Source organism: Protopterus annectens, chromosome 2.part0 (assembly GCF_019279795.1).
Source record: "Protopterus annectens isolate FY-2018-M chromosome 2.part0, PAN1.0, whole genome shotgun sequence".
NCBI classification, from domain to species: domain Eukaryota; kingdom Metazoa; phylum Chordata; order Ceratodontiformes; family Protopteridae; genus Protopterus; species Protopterus annectens.
In genome coordinates this window covers 1,766,809,742-1,766,832,504 of record NC_056728.1, presented here as the reverse complement: position 1 = coordinate 1,766,832,504, position 22,763 = coordinate 1,766,809,742, and the positions used below count along the sequence as shown (strand labels likewise).

General features: G+C 43.1%; 1 protein-coding gene across 3 annotated transcripts in view; it reads right to left on the bottom strand.

The window, feature by feature from the left end:
* The window catches only part of UBXN10 (UBX domain protein 10), a 186,052-nt gene that overhangs the window by 161,057 nt on the left and 2,232 nt on the right, over positions 1–22,763 (bottom strand). Inside the window, exon 2 of one of the 3 annotated variants that reach the window (XM_044061799.1) lies at positions 8,899–8,989. The exons of the other annotated variants lie outside the window; for them this stretch is intronic. The gene's annotated coding sequence lies outside the window, so the exon portion shown is untranslated. The remainder of the gene's footprint in view (positions 1–8,898; positions 8,990–22,763) is intronic. 3 annotated transcript variants of the gene reach the window in all.

Here is a 22,763-nt window from a genome sequence, read left to right as displayed (position 1 = left end):
ACCCAATATGTGTCATATGACCTAACCACTCAATAGCATCACAAGACATATATGTGTCAGTTGTGCAAATGGTGATTGGTATGCATATTGTTTAAAGGTGCATATGTGTGCACACACGCATCATTATGGTGTGTAGCAATGACAGCTATGTGTAGTACATGGTTACAATAACTGGATGGGGTATAGTACCATAGGCCATCATCATGAAGCATCAGGTGGTCACTCAAGGCTACAAATGTTTCACAAACCAGCACTAATCATGCTGTGCCAGAACTGTGCTACCTTGGCTAAATTCACCATTTCACAACCAGTTGTTACGTGAGTTCATAAGGATGCCGATAAGGAGCATTCCCTGACATGAATGTGTAGTGTGTTGCACAGTGTTTAAATGCCCAGGATAGGCCTCTACCTCTCAGGTATATTATGTGTAATGTGTGGATGAGATTTTGGATACTTGAGTGTGTCTTTACAGAGGGTTTGGGAATCCTTTATGTGTGGCATGTTAAAATGCTCTGTGTATGACATAGATGTGTATGTTATGTGCATATTGAGTATCAACTGTACATATCCAATGGTCACTACGGTCTAGCCACATTTGTTTGAGATGGTCTGGGTATTGCATGTGTTTGAGGCAGCTAATCACAATAGTGAGATGTGCGTGCTCTTACACCAAACATGCACAGCATGCATTATGGGAAGGTGTGTTACATGTGTACATGGCCTACATCTTAACTAGGACATGAACTTTTTATTTACAATAATAAATGTAGAACACACTCACCAGCATCTGTCCACTGCCTTGATGTCACCCAGGAGGGACCTACATAGAGATGAGACAGTTTGTCAGTGGCCACAACTGTGGCATTGCTACTGTGTGTTTGCAATCTTACAGTACAACAATTTACATTCACAGGGCTACAGATTACATTCCAAATGATCAGTATTGTACAACAACAGGCTCCACATCTTTGAACGACACACTCCACATATCACATATGCATGATCTACCAATACAGATAACAGTAGTCTACAGATATGCCATGTTACCTGCATGCTCCATGTGTGCTTGCTGGGTGGCTCCAACCTCCATCATGGTGTATGTCTGCTGCTGTTGTTGTTGGGCAGGTGCCACCAGGCTCCTGAGCAGCTCCTCTACTCTGGTGAGGGGGGATGGATATTAACACCACCTCCTGTTGCAAGCTGTTGTCTCCGCACATCAGCAGCACCCTGGCGGACATGTTTGAGAAGATCACTGCAGTGGTGGCGTACCTGCTCATATGTCCGGTTATGCAGGCCTACCTCATTTACCCTGCGGACAACATCTTGCCACATTGCAGTACGCTCCTGCTGGCCCTGGCTGGTTCATGAGAACATGAGACTGTAGTGCTGAATCATACTGGTAGTAATTATATCATCTTCAGCACTACTGCAACTGGGGTTCCTGCGATGCGCTATGATCCCTGGAAGACATAGATATGAAAATATGTCTGAGCAAGTCATATGGCACATTTAACATTATACAGTACAGATATCACTGAACTACCATATTTAGCAACCTATTAGCTAACCGAGAGTGAAACACTTTAACTGCCACTTATCACTGCTCACCCTACAACTGCTTGGAAGTGCCTGTCTCACTCTCTATCTAATGAACCATGTTCTGCACAGCAACAAAATAAAATCACTATATCAGACTATACAAGAGTACCTGGCACACTGTATGCAACATGATGCACCACCTAGCCACAGCAGATATACATCAAGCTGATGTGTAAAGAAATATATCATCCATCACAATCAGTGTAAGGTCCAGTAAATGTATTACTATTATACCACACAACTTGTTAATGCCAGACGCGTGGCCAAAATATGTGCACAATTGGGAATATAGACATAATTACAGGACACAAAGGTATGACAACCCTGATAAGATTTCAGTGTGTACTATACAGTACTGTGGGTCAGTACTTACACAACCTTAATCTTGAGAAATGTAATCTGTGATGAATACAGGGACCACACAAAACAGTGGATGCAAGCAATGTGGACATACACCATACTTTGCTGTACAGGCCCAGAGCTTCAAGTAGTACTGCAGTACACACGGGATTTGCATTCATCATCGGTACCAATCAATAATCATAGATGTAGTGCTTTAGCCTCCAATGACACTCCCTAGTTAAAACCAAGGGACTTAATCACACTGTATGCAATAGCACTTGTTCTGCCTAGCAACAGAATCCACAGCTTTTGCTAGGATCAAAGCAAGGACCCATAATACCATAACATAAACAGCTTCCCACTAAGCTGTCCCACAGATGCATATCTTTGACGTATTCACAAACATATTGACCATCACAGTCAGTCAACAGTACAGAGAATCTATTGCAACAAGCAGATGTAGGTGCATATATATATATATATATATATATATATATATATATATATACACATATACATATACACATCCATTACACACACAAGGTCCACACTGTCTGGACCTCACAGCTGAACTGTTGGGCCTTGCTGCAACACAAACAAGTGTCACATATGAACATAGACTAACATTGGGGGGTGTATATATGGCAACAGATGCTAGATAAGCATACTAGACTGCTACAGCAGTTGCCAATGCTAAGCTACACTTTAATATGACTATCATGCATGTGTTGTTCTGTCACACCCATGTTTATATAATGTCAGCGCTAATCCCCCCAACAGCCATTGGCCACACTACTGTAAAGAACACTGACAACATGGATCAGATCTTTGACATTTAATGCTGAGCTACACATTTCACAGTTATGTCCCACTGCCCACAAGTACACACAGTATTGTCCATAGCAGTAGTTAAGCAGAACATCTGTGCATAAAGAAGTACTGCTGCCACATATGAATGTTTCACATTATGTAGACTATTCTTCAATAACATCTACTACATGCCAGTAAATACGTATGTGTCACATACCTTTCCTTTGTATGATTTGGTAATATTTATTTTTCCTTTTCTCTGACTCTCTCTGCGTCAGTCTCTGCAATAGAGTGATTGAGTTTGTTGGCAGAGATTGCAGCCTGCTTTTGTAGGAATTTGCACATGAGCATGTGATGGTCTCTGCACCAATTAGTGCCCACCATTTGCTAATTGCATGTAGCCTGCTGTGTAGTAATTGAAATAATCACTGTCATAGCAATCCAGTACTATAAATTGCTGACTCATGTAGGCGTGGCCCTTTTAGCTTTCCAAGATGCAGATCATCCTTGTTTGGTGTGGACATCACTGTTTAAGACAGAAGGTTGGTATAGTTCTTATATCAGAAGCCAGGGGTGTTGCCAGAGATTTGAATTTTGTACTCAGACCTAATGTTGCTGCTTCCAGTACCCACTTGTCAGTGTAGAAATGTACTCATCCCTCAAAATGCTACCCCAAGATACATGGAAAGATGTACTTTCTTTTCAACTGTTACAATTAACTGCCATACAACGCTAGTTATAGAGCTGTATTCCTTTGGCACAATAATTGTTTGTGAACTGCTATACTGTGAATATTCATTTACTCAGTTCTAAACAGTTTGTACTTTTTTAGTGTTGACATTAGCACAAGCTGATCAGAAAAAATGGACACATTTCAGTACTGTGAGTATGCTTACCTACATCCTTGGTAGACCCTGCACACACAGGTATATTCTACATTTGGGTAGGGGTGCAGATGTACAGAGAGCATAAGTAGTATTGCGTGAATTTTATCTTGCTGGACTTACAGGGTTGCTGTGTACATGTTAGTTTATCAAGGCAAGTAGTCTGTCTGCATAACTCCCAACTGTGGACCTATCCACATGATAGCCAGAGAATAGGTCTGTTATTTTTTGTCTGTGCACCACACAGGTCTTTTCAGCAAAAGAGAAATGGCATTCTTACAGTTGGTTGCTGCCAGTACATGGCTACATCCATTTGTATTTCAGTGTTGTATTCCTACATAAGGGTATGCTTCTGAAACTCCTTCCAAAGCTATATGCACAATGTGTAACAGCAGAAAGGCTGATATCTCTCTGTGTTTCTGCCTTTGCCAGACCTCTCAACCAATCAGGTACATATTTGAACAGACTCGGGGAAAAGTCAAGAAAAAGTCAGGGACAATCAGGGACACCTTTAAAATATTAGTGCCATTAAGTTGAAACATTGAGAGAATCAGAGCATATGAATTAATACACCTTTTCTGAAGTAAAAGAAGTGTCTAACTCTTAATTATTGTCATTATTCATTAAGTGTAATTCACCACCTTTCTGGCCAAAGTCAGTAGTTTTAGGAGGGATTCAGAGGGACAGAGCTAAATTTGTCAAAATCAGGGACATGCCTTAAAATTAGGGACAGTTGGGAGGTATGGCCTCTGCCCTAAACAGATATGCCAGTGTTTGTTGTGCTGTGATACTGTGTGGGGTTGTAAAGTGATGATGTAACATTATTTCCTGCTAGAATGGCTGCTTCTCTTATCAAAGTCATGTAATGTAATCCCACAACAACTGCTGGTCACCATCCACAGAACAAGTTGTGTGGTATAGTATTCCTAATTTTCCTTTACATTCACTCATTCTGATGCATGATATAATTATTTAAACATCAACTTGAAGTATATCTACCGTGGCTTAGTTGTACTTCATGTTGTGTTGTGTGCAAGGTCAGGGGTTCGAGACTTACATAGGTGTTTTATTTTGTTCCTGAGCAGAACAAGGGCCTCACATACAGAGTGACTAAGGCACTTTTAAGCAGTTGTAAGTGGGTTTGCACATTGCTGCGCATTGCTTAGCCAAGTGCATACAAGCGCAAACCCGCTAACTACTGCTAAATAATGCTTACTCCCGCTCACCCCCGCATTAATTTCTTTGAAAGAAAAGAAAAAATGGGGAGATAGGAAAGTGGTGAAAAAGGGGCAGAAAGAGGGAAAGACAGTATGGAAAATAGCTCGGGATGTGCAGGATGGGAGAAGGGAAGGTCCATAACTGCCCATTTCTTCAACAGCAACAGCTGTGCATATGCAATAAATTTGGAGGTAGATATGAAACCTACAACCCCCGAGAGAGGGGTGAGGACAACAAAGTATGTTGTAATGCCAATTAAATAACATTTCATGTGTCCAGTGGACATGTGTGGAAAATGGGCAGCTATGTATGGGGCGTAATTTTTTTTTTTGGGAGCAGATTGCCTTTTCAGGTGAGAGTGGAATGTGGGGTAGGGGAAGTAGGTATATTTGGGGAGGTAGGTTGGGGAGGTAAACAGACAAGACAAACAAGACGCATACAGGGGCGGTATATGACATGTGGTGGGTGAACACCTTTGACGGGGAGAGATGTTTGGAAATCGCAAGCCCATGAGCCCCCAGATGGAAACAGTGGGACTGAGGTCCCCACCCATGGGTAGTCACCACTGCAACTTCATGGCCCAGAGGGTGACTGTGCTGGGGGCTGTGTACGAGGGGCAGGCTGACCCGGGAGTTGCACCACTCGGGTCTCAAGCTGGCGTAGAGGTTCTGCAACAAAACGATCAATCTCTCTACGCATCATAGCCCGGACCGTTCGAAGGGTGATAGGTGCCCCTCTGCCCATGCTTGCACGGGGGAGGCCGAGCCCCATCCCCTGCAGTGCTTCCACCCGAAGGTGGCAGAGGGAAAACGGAGGAGGAGGTCCCAGGCTGGGCACCAGATCTGCTGGTACCAGGTGCCATGGCCTGCTGAGGTGGGACAGGTGGGTCCGCTGGGACCGGCCTTCCCATATGAACTATGTTTTGGAGAGTTTAATAAAGATATGGGTTAGTAACAGTCAACAGCATTCCCAATTAGTTATAACAGCATGCAGAAGTATTCCCATTAACCCAACACACCAGATTTTCAACAGCTGAAAAGCAAGCATAACACATACATATATAGAATAATAGTGGACATTACAACAGCATGCAGGTTGAATTGATGGCAACAGGCCACTAATATTGTGGTATTTTAACAGGGCACATGCATAGAAATTAATACAAATATTTATAAACAAATAGGACATATGTCCCAACAAATGTTTTGAGATTAGACATACCGATTGAGGTGTGGAATTGCATTTTTATGCACATACAGTAGGGTGGGAAAAGATAGCTCAATTAACAACTTATATATCCTTCTAGTTTTCACTACATTCCTATTAACTGCAGTTATATGTCCCTTACATGTATTATTACACTACCCAATGTCCTTATATTGTGCAATTGGATTTTGCTAGATCATTATATACATGAACTGTATCTTACATACAAACTGTCCATGATGCAGATGTTACTGCAACATATTTTGAGAGTTGCTCACACACACTACTGCTAAGATGGTACACTGACAGATCTACTTTCATATAATTATCTAGATATGTTAAGGTGAATGTATCAGTTATATGTTAACAGCTCCCTACATTTCTGGCAGCACACTGACATTTCTGGGGAACACAATACCAAGCTACTCAGGTGCCAGATTAACCTGTACATGCTGGCCATGAACCAACAGTTGAGGGCTGTAAATATGCATACAAACTACTGGCACTCCCTTCATCTACGTTATATGAGCCTACACAAGTGTGGGTTGACACTGCTTAATACAACACTACTATTTGTAGAATGCAACAGTACTACAACATATCAAAGAAAATGACACAGACACACTCCATGAATCATACATTTATTAAAGGATTATTACACCTTTATTTATTGGGTTAAAAGACTTTTTGAAGGCTCTCTCATTTATTTTATATAACAGTACATGCAGAATAATTACTAACCTGCCTCATGATGCAGCCTTTGCAGCCTATCTTCATGGGCTTGCTGGTTCATAGCCTGGACACCTGCAGCTGTGAAGTAAATGCAGTGACATTGAGACATACCTATCCATACTATAGACAAGCATAGCAATTCTTAACTACTTAATACAATGGCTACTTACTCAGTACTGGGGCATTAGGCATTGTACGGGATTCCTGGATCCACTGGTCCAGTTAATCCTCCCTACATCGCTTCAGGTCAGAATAATGGTGCCTGACCTGCTCACCAGTCCGAGGAACACCAGTGGCACTGGAGAGATCATGGGCAGGACTGTTCCAGGCCTCAGTTTTCTATTGGGTACCCTGATACTGGCCCCACAGGATTCTTTCCTCATGATTGTGGACAAGGAGCCAAACCATTACTTTGGACTCCTGGATGCCCCAGCGTTGCGCTCTAAATTGAGTGCCTTCTCCAACACCAGCCATGCTGACTGCAGAAGGAAGCTACAACCAGTTATAGCAAGTATTCCCGTCTGTGGAGCTTAAATATGCCTCATTTCCCGCACTTATTTGTGATTGGCCAGTTTTGGAAAAACTCAGCTGTAGGCACGCCTGCTTAGCTGATGTTGGCAATGTTTAAAATTCCTTTCATAGATATGTGTCTGTTGAAAGTGCATATTTGTAAAATGCTGTCATGGCTTAGTGGTTAAATCCTGTGACTATAGTGCACAATATCCTGAGTTCGAGCCCTGTCACTGCTTTTTATTTACCTGCTGGGTAGACCTAACTGGTTAAGGTACAGTAAAGGAGGTGTGTGCATGTTTAACCGACTTTGCTCAACTTTGCCGAACATTGCTCTATGTTGCCTGATGTTGCCCTGGTTAGCGTGGTGCGCAGCTACATGCCAATACGTTGCATTTGTGCTGGTTAGCGTGGTGCGCAGCTACGCGGAATTGTATTTAAATATGCTTGTATTTAAATATGCTCAATAATGGTAAAATATGCTTAGCAGTGCTTTATATTGCTTAAAATAGGGTACTCATGCCTCAGAATGCATAACCATTTCACCTTTATATATATATATATATATATATATATATATATATATATATATATATATATATATAAAATTTGTTCACTACTATATTTAACATTTCAATGCTCTTTACAAAACTTATACTTAACAAATGTCAGGAAATATTTTTGTATACAGATTTCCCACAGAAAATGGAACATGCAGTAGTGGGACTTGAACCGGGAATGCCTCCTCTTTGTGCGAAGGCTCTAACCGCTACGCTATGGCTATTTTGCTTAACTTACATATATTTTTCTTATTATCCTTTTCTGGTGTCTAAGCCGCTAACTGTAGCTAAGCAATGGGCAAACCCGTGTAAATACGGGCAGCTGTATCAGATAGGAAAAAAAAAATCTTTTTATTTTTAATTTTGTCAGTTGACAACATATGAGGGAGTGTAGTGTTACATTGTACAGATGTGAGTGGACTCGCTCATGTAACTTCAAATTGCGGCGTTTCTTCATTGCAGGGACTTGGATTTTTGGACTGCTCGGCAGTCCATGCTCTGTGTAAGCTTTAGAGTTGAGGCAGCGTGCCCTCGTTAATATCCATGGTGTGCTGCCATCATACTCTTACACTGGTGCTTCCGTGTAAGACTAATCTAGTCTTACACAAAAGATTAGAAAATCCGGGGGATTATCTTACTATGACTTACACAAACTTAATCAGTGTGCGTTTACGTATAGACCAAAATGTGTAAAAGATTTTAACATCATGGTTATGGAAATATTTAAAATGATGCACAAAATTCTGCACTTTGCAAATAGTGCCCCTCTACAAGGCCCCTTTCTCAATAAAAAACAAGACATTTCCTTACTGCAAATACACACAAACTAGTTTGGGACTGTGACAGGGCATTACCACCCTGAATTAATAATCTAAGAGAAATGAAACAGAAAGCACAGTTATTGGTTTTATCTTTTTTTTTCTGGTTACAGCAATACTATAACTAACTCGTAATTAGACACGCATACTTGATTAGAATATCTAATAAATAAAAATTCTATCAATCAATCTCAGTCATGGACACGGAGAAGGACTTACCTCTGTTGCTCTGTACAAATAAAGCTAAAAATGACTGTCCGATCGATCACGAAATTATGAATTGAATTCTGAGAAGTTGAACCAACTCTCCCTAAAACAAAGCAAGCAAGACAAGTTGTTTAGGCAACAGTGAGCAAAGTACTGTGCTACTACTATTTCTTGCTCTCTCTTTCGGAAGAGAGCGAGAACCAATCAGTAGCAATCCAGCTGTCTATGTCACGTACATGACTGTGGATGTGCCAGTCAGATCCCCTTCCACTTTACTGTGTGGTTAAACTGCATAGACTTCTGGGCATCATACTGATTCATTCTCTCCTTAATCTGGACTGCTTTTACAGCAGTCCAGATTTACAGAAACTATTTTTTTTTAAAACCCGGAACTCGCCGAGCATGCGCAGTTCGAGTTCCTGGACTTTGTGAGCCTGTCGGACTTGCACAGCTAAGCAAAGCATTGCAGCCAGCCAGTAAATTGAAACAATTTAACAAATTCAAACAATTTATAAATATTTTATTTTTTTAATATTCTTGTCTTCAAAGCTGGAGGGGTGCAGTCCTGCAATCTGATGGCATGAGCCACCACTGCACTTTGTTCTGCTTTTTATTTGTTTGTTTGTTTGTTTATGGCAGCAAGAGGTGTGCAAAATTGTCTGTAGGTTCCAGTGCTGTTGTCTGTGTTACAGCACAAACCTCGCTAATGAAAAAGTTCGTATATATAAACCACAGTACATTGGGTCATAATCAGTGTGCTCCATGTATTACAATCTTGTTATAGCTAGGTTATTGAAATGCAAATCTCTCTATAACAAGGTTATTTTTATTTCAGTTTTGTAGCATAATCATTACAGGGTTATTCTTTTTTTTTTATTTCAGAGCATAATCGCAGTGCTTATGTATGTATTACATAAACATTTTACCATTTAATAAATAGATTACAGAATAAGGGATTTATACCTTTAAATACACAAGTGTTACAAAGCATTCACTTTCAAAACAGAAGTCTTGGAATTCACATCATATCTACAGTCTCTGTTACTTACTAACGTGACAGTGTGGACTGCATCTTTGCTGGTTGCAGACGTTATTTCTTAGCAAGGGGCATAATAAGTATACCTTGGGTCCTGGGCAGTTTTCAGTCCATGTGCCCCCCACACACACTTTTTTCAGGAGCAGGAAAGTGCAATTATGTACCACAGGTACACTGCAGGTAGCTGGATATAGACCGTTTGATATCATTATATGTATTTGCTGGACACGTACATAGTTGTAGTATTTTGGTGTGAGGTCATACACTTGCACTCTGGCATGTGTATGTACAGCACATGTTCTACAATACCCAACCCCAATACTCAAGGGCAAAGCCAAAAATGCTCAAGGATAAAGGGTCAGTCTCATCAACACATTTTATTTACTTCTAATGCTAACTTAGAAAGTGGAAATTATATGAGTACTTGAACTAAAATGTGTTTTTAGAAATTAAGAATGCTTTAAATGTAGCAATGCCCTTACTTGTTTGCTATGGTCTTCTGCATGTGAAATGCTGATACACTGTTATACACTGTCAAAACAGGATGGGTGAGCCTTACTGTGAACAAGAATCAGGGACGTTCCTAAATATAAGGAACAGTTGAGAACTATTGGTACAAGACAACTCTGTCTCATCTGTTGTACTCTGTTGTAGCATTATATGTGCATTGAGGGTCTATATTAGAACATCGAAGTTTCACAACTTCGAATGTTCTAATATCAACCTCTATTCAGCGAACGCTGAAAATAGCGAAGCTGCGGAACACCAAATTTCTTCCTAGAGAAGATATTCAGTTGGCTGTTCCTATGGCTTTGCTATGTTCAGCACTGTGGTGGAAAGTTACGGGTCGGATCAGGTAAGTGTGCGATTGTGTGGACGTGAGGGTTAGGGCGGAGGTAGATGAGTTAGGATTAGGGCGCGGGTGAGGTTAGTGTGCGATAGTGACGGACCTTAGGGTTAGGGTTAAGGTAAGTGGATAGCTAGTGGTGTGTGTACAGTTTAGTGTAGGGTTAGATGTAGGATTTTAGGTGCATGTGTATGGATTGCTGTTTGTTTGGTGTGTTTGTGTTGTGTGTATGTGTGTTGGAACAGCAAATTTTTTTCCCTGGGAAAAAATTTGCTGTTCTGCATGTTCGATGTTGTCAGCATTTACTGAATAGGGGTTGATATTAGAACATTCGACGTCTTAAAATGTCGATGTTCTAATATAGACCCGTGCATTGATACTAGGGGTATCTTTAAGTGGAGCATGTCCATCAATTCTGAGTTGGACATGGCTTTGTAAGTCAGGCAGATATCACCTCTGAGTAAGCGATATGCCACTGAGTACAGCCTGAGTCGGGCTGCATAGGACATATGTTTGAGGCCAGCAATCCTCTTGGTGAGGTACTTTTGTGGTCTTTCCAGCTGTTGGAAGTGTCTTGTGAGGTACATCCCAAATGGGGCATTGTACTCTGTGATGGGTCTAATGAGTGACGAGTACAGGGGCACTATAACCTCTTTATTTCTAGATGCATACCCTTTAGTAATTAGATGGGCCACACAGAAGAATTTTCTAACTACTTTGGCAATATGATTGTTAAAGGAGAGATTACTATCTACCTCGGTCTCCAGATCTCTTATTACCTCTTCTGTAATAAGGGGGCTGCCACCTATGTGGTAATTTGTGGGTGTTTTGTTTTTCCCAAATGGGATGACTATGCATTTTTTGGCATTTAGCTTGAGGCCATGACTTTGACACTAGGTGTCCGTCTCAATATGGCCCTTTTGGAGGATGTCCGTGTCAGCCAGAGAGTCAATTATGGCTCCCAGTTTGCAGTCATCTGCAAACTTGGTTAGCCATAGTCCTTCTCTGTTTGCCTGTACTTCTGAGAAGTATATGCCGAACAGTAGGGGTCCCAGGACCAAGCCTTGTGGGGCACCACTTGTGACTGGTTTAGAGTTGGACCTGGAGCCCACTATTCTTACCTTGTGAGTTCTGTCTGTAAGCCATTTGGCAACCCATCTCGTGACATAGGGGTTTATGTTCAGGCTGGTGAGTTTTTCTTTAATACCCGAGTGGGGAATAGTGTTGAAAGCCTTGGCGAGGTAAAGGTAGGCTGTGTGAACCACCTTTCCCTCATCTATGGCCTTGGTGACTGCCTCGAAGAAGTCAACCAGGTTTAGTAGGCATGATCTGCCCTTAACAAAGCTGAACTGGGTCAGGTCAAGTGTTTGGAGGTTCCCAATGTCTTTGTTTAATGAGTTCCATGATGATGCGCTCCATAGCCTTGCCGACCAGGCTAGTTAGGCTTATGGGGCGATAGTTACCAGGGTCAGTTGTGGCTCCTCCTTTGTGGAGAGGAATAACCGTTGCTGTGCACCATTCTATGGGCACGTAGCCTGTGGAGAGGCTGAGGATGAACAGTGTGTTTAGGAGGGGGGGGGGTTAGTTCGTGCAAGACACAGCCTGGGACACCATCTGGTCCCATTGACGCTGTGTTTTTGGCTTTTGAAAGGGCTGTTTTCACCTGTGCGTCTGTGATTTTTGGGACACTACATTTTTCTGGTATTGCTGTGGGCCCTTTTGGAGGTGAGGGGAGGTGAAGTTTGCACTGAATCTATCTGCCAGGATGTTGGCAGTATCAGTAGGTTCAGTATATTTTGTGCTATTTTGCACTAGTTCAGTGCATATCTGTGAGTTGCCACTTAGATTCTTAACATAGCTAAAGAAGGCTTTGTGGTTATCTTTTGAATCCTTGGCTATTTTTCTTTCGAAGTTAGCCTTGGATGATTTCATGAGGGACCTTAAGTTTCTTACTGATACTGATCAGGGATGTCTTTCCTTCTTGGGATTTGCTTTTTTTCTGAACTAGTTTCCTCCTTCTATTGTATAGCCTGTTTATTGCAGGGGTCTACCAAACTGGTTTCCTTCTCTTAGAGGAGTGAGTCTTGGTTTTGCTAGGGATGGCACGATCCATGCATCCTTGTAGGTGCTCATAGAGTGCATTTGTAAAGGTTTCTGCATCTTGGGCTGTGTTATCCTTTAGCATGGGGGCTGTGAAACTTACCACCTATGTCGTAAGTAAGGTGAAGTTTGCTTTAGAAAAGTTTTTTACTGTGGTTTCCTTAGTTGGGGGTGGGGTGGGGTGTGGACATCCAGAGTGATTAGTTTATGGTCTGATCTAACCAGTGACGGAATTATCTCCGGTGTGGAACACCTGTCGCCCATGTTGGTGATGACCAGGTCCAATATGTTTTCACCTCTGGTAGGGGAGTTTACCAGCTGATCCAGGGCGTCTGAGTTGATGAATTCCAGGAAGTGCTGGGCCTAGGAATTTGTACTCGAGTAGTTTTCCCAGTGAATGGTAGGGTAATTGAAATCGCCCAATATCAGGGTGTTCAGTAGGACCTTCATGTTTTCCAGTGTCTCCAGAAAGGTGGAGTGGTGGTCCTGGGTCATGGAGGGTGATCTGTAGCAGGCCACAATTTGCACTGCAGATTAGCCCAATGTTAGTTGCACATGGATGATCTCAGAGGTATCATGCTGCGCCACTAACCTGGAGGTGTAGGTATCCTTGATGAATATGGATACACCCCCTCCTTTTGTGTTTCGGTCCGTGTTTTGTGGCCGAAATGTGTGGTATGAGTTGTAGCCTGGTAGTGCTGGGGTGCTCTCTGGAGCCTTGAAACAGGTTTCAGTTACTGCACAGATGTCGACGTTCTCCATACTGAGGAGTGCTTTGAGCGCGTGCATTTTGAAATTTAAACTCTTGGTGTTGAGTAGCATAACCCCCAGTTTTTTGTTAACTGTGCTGTTTACGGAGGTGGGTTTGACTTTTGAGCCTTGCCTACAAAAGGCACTATGGGGGCAGCAAGAGCCTTGGCCAGTATTCGAAAGCCTAGGGGTGACAGGTGCAAGCCGTCTCTTAGAAGCTTAGCCAACTGTTGAAATTGATCATTTTTTTCTTTATACGGAGGTATCATTCTTGGTGAGGGCATGATGTTACTCAGGGTCAGGGTCATACCAGCCTGGGCTACATGATCAGAGAGCTCTTCCATGTCTCTTTTCATGTAGTCCAGGGAGGTATGTCTCAGGTCATTCACACCAACATAAGCAATGACAGAGTCATATGTGTACTTGTTCTGGAGTGACCTGAGTGCTTGTGTTATGTGGCGGATTCTGGCTCCTGATAGGCAGTTAACAGTAACCTTCTGCTTGTCCAGCCTAGTGAGTGGGACGTCAATGTACCTGACTATCGAGTCACCTATTACTACTGTGTTAGGTATGTCATTTCACCTTAAGGGCTGTGATTGTGCGGCACACTGATTTTGTGTTTTATGTGTTATCTGGTTTATGACAGGAAGTGCAGGTTGTTTGGGTGTCTGCTTTGGAGGTCTCTGATGCTTTTGCAGGTTTTTATTTAGAGCCTCCGAGTATGATTTTGTGTATTTATGTGTATTTTTTGCCAGTGCTGTTTTAGTGGGTCTGTGTGCGGCTGGAGTTGTGGTGCGAGTGTTAACCTTCTCCTCTTGACTGTCTGTTACAGTCTTGGATGGAGACAGCTTAGCTTCCAGTTTGGCTGCATAATTGCATATCTCCCATATGTTAGTGTTTCGTGGTAGGAGGAGAGGGTTGTTTGTGTACATGAGGCAGTTGTAAAATTGCCTCAGGATACCCAGATTCACCAGCTGGACTGGAGAGTGCACCTTTAGTTGCCCTTTGGTCATGCCTGAATAGTAGGGTGAGCCACGTAGTCGCTGAGGGGTGAATAAAGAGCCTTGCCCTGCTGGGCAATCAGTATAGGTTCATAGGTTCATAGATTAGTACTAAGCTAACTGCCCTTGTGAGCCATTTTTTTTTAAGCTTAGCCAATTATCCCTTGTGAGACTCAAACCCTGCACCTTGTGTTTGTAAGGCAAACACCTTAACTATTAGGCCACCCTCCCAACCCCAACCATATCAGGGTATATTAGTACTTGCTATTAGGTCTGAACAAGTGTTAAGCTGTAAGATGCTTTTTGAGTGCTTAGGTTGAGAGTTAGACTAGTTTCAAGGGAAAAACTGAAGAGGAGACTTAGTGGAGCTGGAAATAATGTAACCACAGCTAACCAGCACTGCCCGGTGCACAAAACCGTGCAGACGCGGTTTTTATAGTAAGGAAATGAAAGAGATAGAAATTAGCCCAAAATGGCCAATAAACTACTAACTGCTGGGCTGGAACCACTCCTCCGGGGACAGATAGGTTGCTCAAAGCTCCCCTCTCTCACAGGTGAGCAGAGAAACTTCCTTCTATCCAAGTAAGGTATGGGCAACTCAGAAACTAGTATCACAGACCTGTATTCAGCACTAGCCTGAAAACTGGACTATACTAGCTTAGAAAGGTGGGAAACAAGGACTTTTTTTGTTTTTTTTGAAAAGATAAGGCAAAAACTGTAACAAATACACTTAAAACAGCTTTAAATGACTGCAAACGATCAGAAAAGGCTATCACACTTTAGTGTGTAGCCTACAACAGTTAAATTATTTAAACAAAAAACAACTTTTTAAAAGTGCAGGCAGTCAAATAATTACAACATGTGAAAAAAACAAGCTTTTAAATCACAATAAATCCTGGAAAATCTGCGTTTAGGTGGGAAACAGTTAAGTACAGCAAGAAAGTACAGAAAACTGATACTTAATCACTCCAAAGTCTCTCCTAAGATAGAAGGCTTCTATCAGTTTAAGGCTTTCTAGTGCTACCCAGTAGGTTAATGTTACAGGAAAGATGGGAAACAAGCGCAGATGTGGTCTTTTAAACCAGAACGTTGAAAGAGATGGAAAAAACTGCCCAAACGGCCAATAGTTACAATTTATGGGCCAGGAACCACTCCTCTTTTGGTAGATAGGCTACCTAATGCTTACCACTCCCACTGATAAGCTAGAAGGCTTCCCTCCAACACAGAAAGACTTGGGAGGCTCAGAAGATTACAAAGAGTCCTGGATACAGCAAATATGTACCTGGACTAAACTAGTAACAGGAAAGGTGGGGAACAAGTACAAACATAGGCTTTTAAGCCATCAAGTTGATAGAGATGGAACACTGCCCAAACGGCCAAATAAACTACAATTTCTGGGCCAAAATTCACTCTTCCCGTGGTAGATGTTTGCCAGGTGCAAGTCTCACTATTATCCACTGTTAGAATTTCTTTTTTTCTGCATTGTGGAATCGTGTCATTTTGTAACTTCAATTCACCTGTTAGATATTTTATGCAATGTGCTTAATTATGAAATGTTATCAACTCAAATTAAAATGCTTCACTTGGCAGTATATAACCCTGTAATAAATTGCTAAAATTGTACTTAATTTACATCAAACTGTTGTGATATGTACTCCAGTAAAGTACCCATGCCAAAAGTATTTGCTGTATGTTATGCACTTATTATGTATCTACTGTATGTTTTTTTTTTGTTTCTTGTTACCTGCAGAGCTTTTCTCCCTGGGTCTCCACTGAAAATGGGCCCTTTGGCCCAGTGGACTATCCTGCTAAACAAATGCAATTAAATAAATAAAATAAATGTGAAGCAGAATCAATTCCTAACCCTATTCAAACATAACCTTGACCATTGAATAGGAAATTGTAAATTCACCACCATGCTAGCCCCCAGGTTTCCTGTACACACAGGCCAACAGTAACAACTCCCTGACTAACATACCCCTCCACATAACTTTTAAGCAACCCCTAACATACCCCTCCAATTTGGTCGTACATGTTAAAAGGGGATGCAACTGGACTGGGTTGCTCGGCTACACTTATAAAGGTTCATATACCTATGAACCTATGTCCATGACTCCATGGATAAGTTCTGTATCGGCAAAAAGTGTTTTTGTTCTCTTAGTAAAGTCTGTGTCCGTTATGCTGTACAGAACTGTATAGCAGCTTACATGAAATAAACACTTGATTCAGACAGATCACAAGAAGCCAACTGATGCATAATGCAATAAAGTGCAAAGGATTTAATCTGAGAAAGTGGAAAACACTGGATGGCAGTTGTGCTTCATGTGCTGTTTAAAATGTTACAGTAGTAGAGTAGTTTGACAGCTACGCACAGCTGCCATAATATTCTAAACCTTAGCACTGCTGCATTTTTGTAACATTGTCAAGTGTTTTTGGTAAATCAATAACGGTTACTGTTAGTAAGTAATGTCCAACATTAGAGTTTCTCAGTTATTGTGTGGAAAATAAAAGGTTTATGCAAAACATTTTAAGTGAAGTAGAGTACTATTTAAAATCGTTCTTTATTTTATGCACCTAACCCCTCTCCTGTAGTTTTTGGCTTTGTTCAGATGAAGAAGTTGAGATGTTCATATGTAGTTACTAGGCATGCAGTCTAGGAGATCATTGCGACTACTAGCACAGATTCACAGTTGCTCCCAAGCACTATCTGGTAAGCGACTTACTCAAGGTCACACAGTGGGCATATGAAAGAAGAAAAATTCAAACCATGTACTCGTGGCACAGGAAGCATCAGCTTTAGTCTGCTGCACTGACAGACTACAAAGATTTGAACAGCGCATCCTTGACACAAGAAATTTTTGCATTAGCTCACTGCACTAACTGTTGAGGTAAGGAACTGTTACTGATATTAAAACACATTAGGATACCATTGCTGGTTTTAGTTATGTGTACTTTATATTCTCAAAATATTCTGTGCTTTTATAACAGTAAAAGAAAAAAAGAAGTTATGTACTTACCATAATGTTCCATCCGAGTTGTTGCTCTTCATTTGTCTTCAACCAGTGGGTACTCGGATCTGACCAGATCTGACTCGGCCACATTTCCAGCATCTGATCTGAGCTCCAAGATCCTTCCCTACCCATAATGCCCATGTCTTCCTCCTCCCTTCAGATCGAGTTTGCTGCTAACCATAGCATCCCAACCTGACCCAAGGCCTTACTTCATAACCATAGGTCTCTAGACATATGAGGAGAATAACAAATTAATGCTAAAATGGTGACTATATCTCTTTTACCCAGACCACCATTCAGCCACAAAAGGCAGGGGGAAGGAGGGAGGGATGGTTGAAGACAAATGAAGAGCAACAACTCAGATGTAAAGTTATGGTGAATACATAACTTCTTTATCTGAAGTTGTTGTCTTCATTTGTCCTTCAACCTGTGGGACAGAGTCCCCAGCTACCAATACACCTGGGAGGCCCTCATGGAAGGATATTCTGGAGCACAGCATTGCCAAAGGATGCCCTGCTCCTGGACAGAATGTCCAACTTATAGTGTAAAATTAGAGTAAGCAAAGATGCCCAAGTGGCCGCAGAGCAAATATCATCCAGTGAAACTCTGGATCAGAAGGCAGCTGAATTAGCCATAGATCTAGTCAAATGTGCCTTAGCATGTTCTGGTGGGGATAAACCTCTAGCTGAATATGCCAGGATAATACATTGGGAAATCCAACTAGCAATGGTAACCTTTGCTACAGGTTTCCCTAGAAAGGGCTTAGAATAGGAAACAAAGAGTTGGTCAGATTTATGGAAAGACTTAGTCCTGTGCAAACAAAAACAATTGCCAATGAACATCCAACAAATGCAATTTGTACTCTCCTTGTTCTGAAAATTGAGAAAGAAAACAGGGAGATTAATAACCTGATTAATGTTCAATTCTGAGGCCACCTTGGGAAGGAAAGAGGGATTAGTATGTAAAGGCACCCTGTCCTTATGAAAGATCATATATGGAAGTTTGACTGACAGTGCCTGAAGTTCTGAAACCCTTTTGGTTGACATAATGGCAACCAGGAAAGACATTTTCCAAGACAAGAACTGTAAATCTACTGAAGCTGCTGGTTCAAAGGGGGAAGAAACAAGAGGTTGCAGAACCAGAGTAAGATCCCAAGGAGGTGCTGGGTCCTTAATTGGTGGCTGAAGCAAAAAGGTACCCTTCAAAAGGGCCTTGCAAAGCTTAGAAGAAACTAGAGAAGCTGTGTTGTCACCTACATGAAAATTAGATATAGCTGTCAGTTGTACATTGACTGTAGAAAAACTGGCACCTCATTAAAAAATGTATGCCAAAAACTCGAGAACCATTGGAATTGGAGCAGTAAAAGGATCTAGATCACATTAAGAGGCCCAGATAGCAAAATGCTTCCACTTGGTGGAATAAATATTCCTAGTGGAAGACTTATGAGCTGTAACTAATATCTTTTGTACTGGTCAGGATAAGCCAGGAGTCCTGGCTATCATGGAAAATGGAGAAGCCAAGTGGTGAGTTTCAGACTGATCAGATCTGGGTGAGGTATCCCTGAGGGATGAGAGATGAGGTCCGGAACCAGAGCTAATGTCCATGGAGGGCACATTACATGAGACAATAGAGAGGGGAACCAGACTTGGCGAGGCCAGAATGGGGCAATGAGGATGACCGAGCTCCCCAGGCTGCGAGCCTTCTGAAGGAATTTCAGGATTAGAGGGAGAGGAGGGTAACCATAAAGAAGACTGGTGGGACAAGCATGAATCAGAGCATCTCTTGGGGCTTCCCCCGGTGGGGGGTTCAGAGCAGAAACCTCCCTGCACTTCACGTTGGAAGGAGAGGCGAAGAGATTGCAGCTAGGCTGACCCCAACTTGAGAAATATCTGTTTTCCTACCGGTAGATTCAGAGACTACTAATGAGGCATCAGAATAGACCTGCTGAGCCTGTCCGCTAGAATTTTGGACCTCCCCGAAATGTGCGTTGCTACCAGTAAATGGCCGGTGGAGATCTCCCACTCCCACACTCTCATGGCCTCGTGACACAGGGGGTAAGACCTGGTTCTCCCTGTTTGTTGATGAACCAGACAACTGACATATTGTTGGTCTGGATCGCAATCATCCTGAGAGGAAGATGGGCATGGAAAGCTTGTAATGCTAGGAGAACTGCCCTCATCTCCAGGATGTTGACATGCAATCAGGTCTTTTAGGGGGACCACGTGCCTTGGACTGTCCTTCCCAAACATTGCCCCCACACCCAAGTAGGGAGGCGTTTGTAGTCAACATGGCCAAGGGGACCAGCAGAATAAAGGGACGACCCCAAAAAAGATCCGGGGAATGAATCCATCACAGAAGAGAATCCCTGCATATTCCAGATACACAAATTGGGTGAGACAACGGAAGGTATAGCAATGACCACTGAACCGCCGGAGTCCATTGCAGTATCCTCATGTGTAATCGAGCCATAGGCACGAGGGTGATTGTGGCCACCATGGACCCCAATGCCCGTAAGACCAATTCTGCCATCGACAACTGGGCTTGAAGGATACACATGACATGAAGTTTCAAGGACTCAATTCTGTCTGAGATTAGAAAAGCCTTGGTCTGACTAGTGTTCAACCAAGCTCCAATGAAATCTAGAACTTGAACTAGAGTCAGTAAGGATTTTTGAGATTGATGGCTATGCCCAACTAGTGGGCTATTTGAAGAAGGGAATCCCATGTTAGCAGAGTTGATGCCTGGAATGGGCAGAAAGGAGCCAATCTTCCAGGTAAGGGAAGACTTGGAAGCCCAGCAGACGCAGGTGAGCAGCTACCACTGCCATCACTTTGGTGAACACCCTGGGGACTGTGGTGAGACCAAAGCGAAACGCTCTGAAATGATAATGACTAGCTCCCAGATGGAAGCGGAGGAACTGCTGAGAGCACCTGTCCATCTTGATGTGATAGTACGCACCCTGGAGATCGACTGAGCACATCCAGTTATTCACCTGCAGGAAGGGCAGGATAGATTTAAGAGTGACCATCCGGAATTTCGACTTGGCAACTGACAGATTTAAGGTGGAAAGATCCAGAATGGATCTTAAGTCCCCCATTTTCTTTGGCACTAAAAAGAATCTGGAATAGATGCCTAATCCAGACTGGTCTAGGGGGACAGGCAAGATGACTTGCTTTTCTAGCAGCTTTGCAATTTCCAGTGCTGCCTCCTCCCTTTACGTTGGAGGTGTTTTTGTGGGCATGGTGGTTGAATGAAGGGGATTGAATAGCCTCTGGATATGATCTGCAACATCCAACAATCATCTGTGATAGACTCCCAGGCTGAAGCGTGTAGCGAGAGGTGTCCCCTGTCTTCCTCCATAGCCGAGCAGCTGGGCAACCCTTCAACCTGCTGCACGGGCCTGTCTGAGAAAGGCTCTTGAGACCCCTGATTCCTCAGACCCCTCTGCCTCGGGGGTAGCATCTATCAAATCCCACTCTGCATCTAGGGGAAGGGGAGTCCTGAGCATCCTGGGTGTAGCTCTGAGATTTCCAGAACCCCATCTTCTTTGCCCACTGATGATTCCTTGAAAAGGTTCATTGAGGGTTGGAGAACCGGATTCCAGTAGAAGACAGTGTCTTCCCATCTTTCTCGCTCTGGACAAGAGTGTCACACACAGACTTTCCAAAGAGGGTGGAACAGTTATATGGGGCGTTAGTAAAAGACTCTTTAAAGGGCTCTGAGAATACACAGAGCTGGAGCCAAGTGTGATGCCTGATGGCAACACCCATCGTGGTAGCTCTAATGGCACCCTCAGTAGCATGAGAGAGAAGCCGCACAGAGGTGTTAACAATCGATGTGAGGGTGGACATACGAGAGGAGAAACCCTTCTTGTCTGCCGACATGGATCCTGAGGTAGACTCAGCAATCTCCTTGACTAGGTCTCATTGGAGTCTAATTACGTGTGTTATATAGCTCAGCACACGTACTGAAAACGTGGCTGAAGTGTAGACCCACTTCCCAAAGTGGTCCATCGTCCTGGACTCCCGCTCTGGCAGATGAACTGTGGAGCTCTCCTGCATGAGCTCCTTCATTGTGGCTACTGTCATAACCATGGCATTGACGGGGGATCCCTTGATCCAGTAGGTCCTATCTGAGGAAGTACTTAATATTTTGTCAGAGCATTTTGGGATCAGCTCTACCATGTCAGGCTCCTTCCATGCCCAAGATGTAATTAGATCATCCAGTGGATCCAGGGGAAGGGACATCCAGGATGTGGGGGGTCCTGTGCCAAACACCTTCAGGAACACTGATTTGTCCAGGCTGGGTTTCTGGGCAGACCACCACCCTCGTTGATAAAGGATATCCAGGATATCTCTAAAGGAGATATCCTTGGGGGGTGACTGGGAACCCTCCCCTTCCTCCAAATCAGTGTTCTCTGTGACATACTCCAGTGGGGAGTCAATGTACCTCCATTAACACATATGTTTTCGAGACACCTCCTCAAGGGGAGTCTCTGGGTAGGACTTGAAACTGTCTGGCTGCTCCCGTGCTCCCTGGGGTGAAGAGGCGGCAGGCTGTCTCTTGAGGTAACAGGATGGTGGAATTCACACCAGAAACAGAGGGAGCCAGGGTGAACTCTGAAGACAACATCGGCAAGGGTCACAATGGGATTGAGAAAACCCTCTCCACCACGTTGAAGGCAGAAGGAGAACGCACTGTCTGAGAAGGGGCTACAGATGGGTCCGGAACCCTCTGCCTCAAAGTGGGAGCCAGAGATGAACCTCCAGGTACTGAGACTCCAATTGGAAGGCTCAGCTCAAAAAGACTCAGAGCCGAAACCAAACCCTCGGATCCAATGCTGAGGCTACAGCTCCGAGAGACGGACAGATTCGAACTCGTCAGATTCGACCCACCCAAGGTAATGGCTGACATTGAGGTACCCTCAGGGCTGACCCCTCCATGCTGAGTGTCCTTGGATCCGAGAACTCCGAAACCGGGGGTTGGATCGGAATAGGAGTAATCGGAATGAAGCCAGACTGCATGCCCCCCACTCTGGAGGGAGAGGCGGCAGGCAAGACCTCCATCTGTAGCTGGGTGCAGATGAATCTCTGCATCATCCTGTCCATCTCACCTTCGGAAAGACTATGGGA